This window comes from Coregonus lavaretus (assembly GCF_964263955.1).
Source record: "Coregonus lavaretus genome assembly, contig: HAP1_SCAFFOLD_4253, whole genome shotgun sequence".
In the NCBI taxonomy this organism is placed as follows: Eukaryota; Metazoa; Chordata; class Actinopteri; order Salmoniformes; family Salmonidae; genus Coregonus; species Coregonus lavaretus.
The window spans coordinates 35,001-43,448 of record NW_028158351.1 but is presented as its reverse complement, the minus strand read 5'-3'; the positions used below and the strand labels follow the sequence as shown (position 1 = coordinate 43,448).

General features: G+C 37.1%; 1 long non-coding RNA gene across 2 annotated transcripts; it reads left to right on the top strand.

The window, feature by feature from the left end:
- Window positions 1-7,464: 7,464 nt before the first annotated feature.
- On the top strand, window positions 7,465-8,264 carry LOC311124101. Of its 2 annotated transcripts, none has more exons than XR_014612689.1 (3): window positions 7,465-7,534; window positions 7,650-7,709; window positions 8,012-8,264. It is a non-coding gene; the product is annotated as an uncharacterized lncRNA (long non-coding RNA). The 2 variants fall into 2 exon arrangements; XR_014612690.1 differs by having other exon boundaries at window positions 7,466-7,534; window positions 7,653-7,709.
- Window positions 8,265-8,448: the final 184 nt, after the last annotated feature.

Here is an 8,448-nt window from a genome sequence, read left to right as displayed (position 1 = left end):
TAGATCTTTTCTATTTAAATTAAATTGTTGTCTCAGTTCATTCCAAAATATGAATTAAATGGCTTTTTACTGTATTACAACCAACCTTTTGTTTAAAATGTTCAAAAAATCAACATTCCCATAACTTGTTTCGATATCATAGCGTAAACAAAATTAGCCCAACCATTTGACAGAACTAACCGCCCCTCAAAACATAAAATTAATCTTTATTCTCTCTAATGCCTATGTTTTTGTATTTTTGGGGCAATGTTTTTGCCCATTTAACATATTTCTTATCAATTTGCGTGATTTAATTTATATGGCAGTTGATCCATTTACATTACTTTTAAGGTTGTGAGCTTTCTTTGACAACAAAAGGATAACTCAAAGTCAGGAACCTTGACTCTAGATGTGTTCAGTCGTCAAGTCCTCATTTGGTACTAAGGCTGTTCAAGATGTAAATGTGTTTCAGATGACGTCCCGATATGGTATGACCCTACCAGAGTAGAGTGTGTGTGTTACACGGTCCTCATATTGTTGGTTAGCAGATATTGTACAGTTTTAACCATTTCTATAGAGTCTTGCATAAAAAGCCCAGATCCACATATGAATTATCTTTCCTAACATTTGTGGTCAATGCAGCCCTTGACCTCAGCAATGAGTCTCACCCCAAATGGGATTATGATAGACAGGTGGTAGGAATATATTGTGACTGAACTGAGTATGATCATTAGTTTACGAAATAGATATGATCTATATTATAAAACACAATATTTCTGACATGTTATTGTTGTATTTCGTTGCAGACACCAAGTGACAAGATCCCAGCTCCACCTTCAGCATACCCAGAAGTGAGACAGAGATCCACTTCATCCTTCCAACAGGTTATTACACATTTATTGTAGATCTTTTCTATTTAAATTAAATTGTTGTCTCAGTTCATTCCAAAATATGAATTAAATGGCTTTTTACTGTATTACAACCAACCTTTTGTGTAAAATGTTCACAAAATCAACATTCCCATAACTTGTTTCGATATCATAGCATACACAAAATTAGCCCAACCATTTGACAGAACTAACCGCCCCTCAAAACATAAAATGAATCTTTATTCTCTCTAATGCCTATGTTTTTGTATTTTTGGGGCAATGTTAATGCCCATTTAACATATTTCTTATCAATTTGCGTGATTTAATTTATATGGCAGTTGATCCATTTACATTACTTTTAAGGTTGTGAGCTTTCTTTGACAACAATAGGATAACTCAAAGTCAGGAACCTTGACTATAGATGTGTTCAGTCGTCAAGTCCTCATTTGGTAATAAGGCTGTTCAAGACGTAAATGTGTTTCAGATGACGTCCCGATATGGTATGACCCAACCAGAGTAGAGTGTGTGTGTTACACGGTCCTCATATTGTTGGTTAGCAGATATTGTACAGTTTTAACCATTTCTATAGAGTCTTGCATAAAAAGCCCAGATCCACATATGAATTATCTTTCCTAACATTTGTGGTCAATGCTGCCCTTGACCTCAGCAATGAGTCTCACCCCAAAGGGGATTATGATAGACAGGTGGTAGGAATATATTGTGACTGAACTGAGTATGATCATTAGTTTACTAAATAGATATGATCTATATTATAAAACACTATATTTCTGACATGTTATTGTTGTATTTCGTTGCAGACACCAAGTGACAAGATCCCAGCTCAACCTTCAGCAGACCCAGAAGTGAGACAGAGATCCACTTCATCCTTCCAACAGGTTATTACACATTTATTGTAGATCTTTTCTATTTAAATTAAATTGTTGTCTCAGTTCATTCCAATATATAAATTACATGGCTTTTTACTGTATTACAACCAACCTTTTGTGTAAAATAGTCACAATATCAACATTCCCATCACTTGTTTCGATATCATAGCATAAACAAAATTAGCCCGACCATTTGACAGAACTAACCACCCCTCAAAACATAAAATTAATCTTTATTCTCTCTAATGCCTATGTTTTTGTATTTTTGGGGCAATGTTTTTGCCCATTTAACATATTTCTTGTCAATTTGCGTGATTTAATTTATATGGCAGTTGATCCATTTACATTACTTTTAAGGTTGTGAGCTTTCTTTGACAACAAAAGGATAACTCAAAGTCAGGAACCTTGACTCCAGATGTGTTCAGTCGTCAAGTCCTCATTTTGTACTTAGTCTGTTCAAGGCGTAAATGTGTTTCAGATGACGTCCCGATATGGTATGACCCAACCAGAGTAGAGTGTGTGTGTTACACGGTCCTCATATTGTTGGTTAGCAGATATTGTACAGTTTTAACCATTTCTATAGAGTCTTGCATAAAAAGCCCAGATCCATATATGAATTATCTTTCCTAACATCTGTGGTCAATGCAGCCCTTGACCTCAGCAATGAGTCTCACCCCAAAGGGGATTATGATAGACAGGTGGTAGGAATATATTGTGACTGAACTGAGTATGATCATTAGTTTACTAAATAGATATGATCTATATTATAAAACACTATATTTCTGACATGTTATTGTTGTATTTCGTTGCAGACACCAAGTGACAAGATCCCAGCTCAACCTTCAGCAGACCCAGAAGTGAGACAGAGATCCACTTCATCCTTCCAACAGGTTATTACACATTTATTGTAGATCTTTTCTATTTAAATTAAATTGTTGTCTCAGTTCATTCCAATATATAAATTACATGGCTTTTTACTGTATTACAACCAACCTTTTGTGTAAAATAGTCACAATATCAACATTCCCATCACTTGTTTCGATATCATAGCATAAACAAAATTAGCCCGACCATTTGACAGAACTAACCACCCCTCAAAACATAAAATTAATCTTTATTCTCTCTAATGCCTATGTTTTTGTATTTTTGGGGCAATGTTTTTGCCCATTTAACATATTTCTTATCAATTTGCGTGATTTAATTTATATGGCAGTTGATCCATTTACATTACTTTTAAGGTTGTGAGCTTTCTTTGACAACAAAAGGATAACTCAAAGTCAGGAACCTTGACTATAGATGTGTTCAGTCGTCAAGTCCTCATTTGGTACTAAGGCTGTTCTAGACGTAAATGTGTTTCAGATGACGTCCCGATATGGTATGACCCAACCAGAGTAGAGTGTGTGTGTTACACGGTCCTCATATTGTTGGTTAGCAGATATTGTACAGTTTTAACCATTTCTATAGTGTCTTGCATAAAAAGCCCAGATCCACATATGAATTATCTTTCCTAACATTTGTGGTCAATGCAGCCCTTGACCTCAGCAATGAGTTTCACCCCAAAGGCGATTATGATTGACAGGTGGTAGGAATATATTGTGACTGAACTGAGTATGATCATTAGTTTACTAAATAGATATGATCTATATTATAAAACACAATATTTCTGACATGTTATTGTTGTATTTCGTTGCAGACACCAACTGACAAGATCCCAGCTCAACCTTCAGCAGACCCAGAAGTGAGACAGAGATCCACTTCATCCTTCCAACAGGTTATTACACATTTACTGTAGATCTTTTCTATTTAAATTAAATTGTTGTCTCAGTTCATTCCAATATATAAATTACATGGCTTTTTACTATATTACAACCAACCTTTTGTGTAAAATGTTCACAATATCAACATTCCCATAACTTGTTTCGATATCATAGCGTAAACAAAATTAGCCCAACCATTTGACAGAACTAACCGCCCCTCAAAACATTAAATTAATCTTTATTCTCTCTAATGCCTATGTTTTTTGTATTTTTGGGGCAATGTTTTTGCCCATTTAACATATTTCTTGTCAATTTGCGTGATTTAATTTATATGGCAGTTGATCCATTTACATTACTTTTAAGGTTGTGAGCTTTCTTTGACAACAAAAGGATAACTCAAAGTCAGGAACCTTGACTCCAGATGTGTTCAGTCGTCAAGTCCTCATTTTGTACTTAGTCTGTTCAAGGCGTAAATGTGTTTCAGATGACGTCCCGATATGGTATGACCCAACCAGAGTAGAGTGTGTGTGTTACACGGTCCTCATATTGTTGGTTAGCAGATATTGTACAGTTTTAACCATTTCTATAGAGTCTTGCATAAAAAGCCCAGATCCATATATGAATTATCTTTCCTAACATCTGTGGTCAATGCAGCCCTTGACCTCAGCAATGAGTCTCACCCCAAAGGGGATTATGATAGACAGGTGGTAGGAATATATTGTGACTGAACTGAGTATGATCATTAGTTTACTAAATAGATATGATCTATATTATAAAACACTATATTTCTGACATGTTATTGTTGTATTTCGTTGCAGACACCAAGTGACAAGATCCCAGCTCAACCTTCAGCAGACCCAGAAGTGAGACAGAGATCCACTTCATCCTTCCAACAGGTTATTACACATTTATTGTAGATCTTTTCTATTTAAATTAAATTGTTGTCTCAGTTCATTCCAATATATAAATTACATGGCTTTTTACTGTATTACAACCAACCTTTTGTGTAAAATAGTCACAATATCAACATTCCCATCACTTGTTTCGATATCATAGCATAAACAAAATTAGCCCGACCATTTGTCAGAACTAACCACCCCTCAAAACATAAAATTAATCTTTATTCTCTCTAATGCCTATGTTTTTGTATTTTTGGGGCAATGTTTTTGCCCATTTAACATATTTCTTATCAATTTGCGTGATTTAATTTATATTGCAGTTGACCCATTTACATTACTTTTAAGGTTGTGAGCTTTCTTTGACATCAAAAGGATAACTCAAAGTCAGGAACCTTGACTCTAGATGTGTTCAGTCGTCATCTCCTCATTTTGTACTTAGTCTGTTCAAGGCGTAAATGTGTTTCAGATGACGTCCCGATATGGTATGACCCAACCAGAGTAGAGTGTGTGTGTTACACGGTCCTCATATTGTTGGTTAGCAGATATTGTACAGTTTTAACCATTTCTATAGAGTCTTGCTTGAAAACCCCAGATCCACATATTTATTTTTTCATTTATAGGTCATCTATAAAACAGTATTGTCAATTTCTTAACCCAAATTATTTTCACATACAGTATAATGTATAATATCCTAATTTACTGTTACGGTACTGTGTTATTAAAAACAAATATTTATTCTTCATAATTTCATTCAAGGCAAGCAAGTCCAGTGGAATTGTACCCTTCCAGTGTCCTACTGCAAAGCAGGTAAGAAAGCTGCATTCTTGTCATTAGATAAAATAGTTCATGTTCTTTGTTAACACATTGTGGTATTTTTGATGTGAGGAAACATTGTAGAAATTTGTACAGCTTAGAAAAAGCCGCCATCTGCAAAATCTGAGGCGCCGTCATGATCGTTGTGAGGATCGTTATGAGAAGAGATAGCTGAGAGACAGAGGTCTTTCAATCAGTTTACTAGAATACATTTTTCTGTGAGTATGTAGGTGTTATGCACAATGTGATGGTACTGTAGGGAGTATGATACCCTAGGTATTAATACATGTATAAAGTTATTGACAGAATTAGATGCTTTTTTTTCTTTTTTTTCAGACCTTGATGAATCTTCGGATGCTGCAGACTATCTTCCAGACTCATGTGGCAATTCCTCGGATGCTTCTATTATAAGTACTACAAGTTCTTGTAGTAAGGAATATAAAACCACAGAAAAGAATCTCCACCACAAATTGTCAGAGAACAAACCATTAGGGAATGTTACAGCACACAGTGGGGATAGTACCACCAGTTCAGAGAAGCCAAGAACATTAAGTTATTCAAAGATGCGCAGCAATCCTTGTACTTCAGTAATAAGCTGCAGTGCCAATTCATCAGAGAACACATCACACCAGAAAAGCTCCATAAATGTCACACCTTTGTCAATAACAGCAAAAGGAAGCAAGTACAACAAGAAGCAATTTTGTCTTTATTGTAAAAAGGCCATTTATAAATTGGCAAGACACCTCGAATCCATCCACAGTGAAAAGCCTGATGTTGCAATGGCTTTCAGTTTTAATAAAGGATCCCGCAAAAGAAGAGAGTTGTTACGCTCTCTTAAGAAGAGATGAAACTTTGACCATAATACTGAAGTGGCAAGCTGTGGCACTGGAGAGATGGTTGCCTGTAAAAGACCTAGTAATGCAAAACCATCTGATGACTACCGTGACTGCAAATTTTGCGAAGGACTGTATGCAAGAAATTCCCTATGTAGACATGTGAGAAACTGCCCGAAGAAGTCTGTTGAGGGAGAGCCTCAAGTTGGGCGAAAACGGATTCAACTGCACTTACCAAGACCTGACTCAGTTAAGGAAACTGTTTGGAAGATTGCTTGTGAAATGAACCAGGATGACGTTTCCTCGGTTGTAAGGAGTGAAACTGAATTCCTTTGTATCGGCGAGTCACTGTTGAATTCCAGGAAACCATATGAGAGAAGGAATGACTACATACGCCAAAAAATTAGAGTGATGGCAAGACTATTGATAACGGCAAGGGCTATAACACCTTTGAAGAGCACCGAAGTCCTTGTTATGCCCTGTAACTTTCCCCATGTGATACAGGCAGTAAGATATGTTGCTGGTTATGATGTTGAAAGCAACTCGTATAAAATCCCATCATTGGCTTTGAAATTGGGACACAGTTTAGCCAAAGTTGCAGGCATTATTCAATGCAATGCCATCACTGCAAATCGCCCTGCTGTTGCAGAGTCTGCAAAGCAATTTGCCACTTTACATCAGAAAAAGTGGACAGAGTCCATTTCAGCTGCCACATTGGGTACACTTCAACAAGCCAAATGGAATAAACCACAGGTTTGACCCTTTATAGAGGATGTGTCGGTGCTGCACACGTTTCTTGCTACTGAGCGTGCTAAGTGTATGAAGGACCTTGAGGAAGAACCCAACAGCAAAAGCTTTGGAAATCTTCCTAAAGTGACTTTGATGCAGGTAGTACTATTTAACAGAAGGAGGGAAGGGGAAGTTTCAAAAATGGAGCTTCAGTCTTTCACATCCAGGGATCTTACGGAGCTGAATCCAGACATTGTGAGGGGCCTTACTGACTTTGAGAGGAAGCTTGCAGAGCACTTTGAGAGAGTTGAGATTCGAGGTAAAAGGTCAAGAAAGGTTCCAGTGCTTCTAACCCCTGACATGATCACTGCTATGGACCTCCTCATGATAAGCAGAAAAGAGTGTCAAGTCCACAAAGAAAATGTGTACATGTTTACACGGCCAGGTGTCCTTTCCCATTACAGAGGCTCCGACTGCTTTCGCAAGTATTCAAACAATGTGGTGCAAAGAACCCAGAGGCACTCACCTCAACAAGATTGCGGAAACAAGTCGCCACTTTGTCCACACTACTAAACCTCAAAGAAAATGAAATGGATCAACTTGCCACCTTTCTAGGACATGACATCCGTGTCCATAGAGAATTCTATCGGCTTCCAGAGAGTACCCTGCAGCTCGCAAAAGTCAGCAAACTGTTGAAAGCAATCGAAAAAGGAAGACTGCCTTACCTGCAGGGGAAAGGGCTGGATGACATTGAGGTCAATCCTGAAGGTAAAATTTTGTTTGAAATATAGTTTTTAGCCACTTCAAATATAACTATTATAAGTGTTGTTAGTCCTTAATTTAAATAATTGGCCGTAAATGTTTTTTACCCAACCATATGAAGTAGAAATGAGTGATGATGATTCCAGTGAAGAAACCATTGCTGACCTACATCAATGCAAAGGTATCCTGACTTGTATATATGTGGTAATATCTTTAAGTTATGTCACATAAATGCACATTTCTGTGGGGATTATCGAAATGATCCTCTATCTGTTTTTTAACAATCACATTGGTGGTGATAAGTAATTCCACATTTATGGATTTGCAATCAGTTTATGTTTATATCTCAAATATCAGTTAATATCTAATGTAGAATTGCATATTGCCTGACATTGAGGTTGTTTACAGTGAATAATACAAGCAAGCAAACGTATTGTCATGAAGCTCATAGAACATAATCACATTCATTATTACTTTGCAAAGGCTCAACAACAGAGACTTCTAGGGACCAGACACTTCTGAGGCAAACACCAGAGTCAACCACCCTGGACAACATGGAGGGCACTTCTGAGTCAACCACCCTGGACAACATGGAGGGCACTTCTGAGTCAACCACCCTGGACAACATGGAGGGCACTTCTGAGTCAACCACCCTGGACAACATGAAGGGCACTCCTGAGTCAACCACCTTGGATAACGTACACATGAGCAACACACAACCAAGACATGGTAAAATAGTCACAGCCCAAGCATCCTCAAAGTGCTCCAAAGGAAAGCAAGGTTAGTAAGCATTTTGTATTCACATGTATTGATAACATCATATAACTACTAACTAGAATCCTTTGTATCATATCCTCCATTTGTCACTTTAGCAGAGCTCATTGTTAATCAGTTGTATTTTGTTTCCATTTATGAAAGCT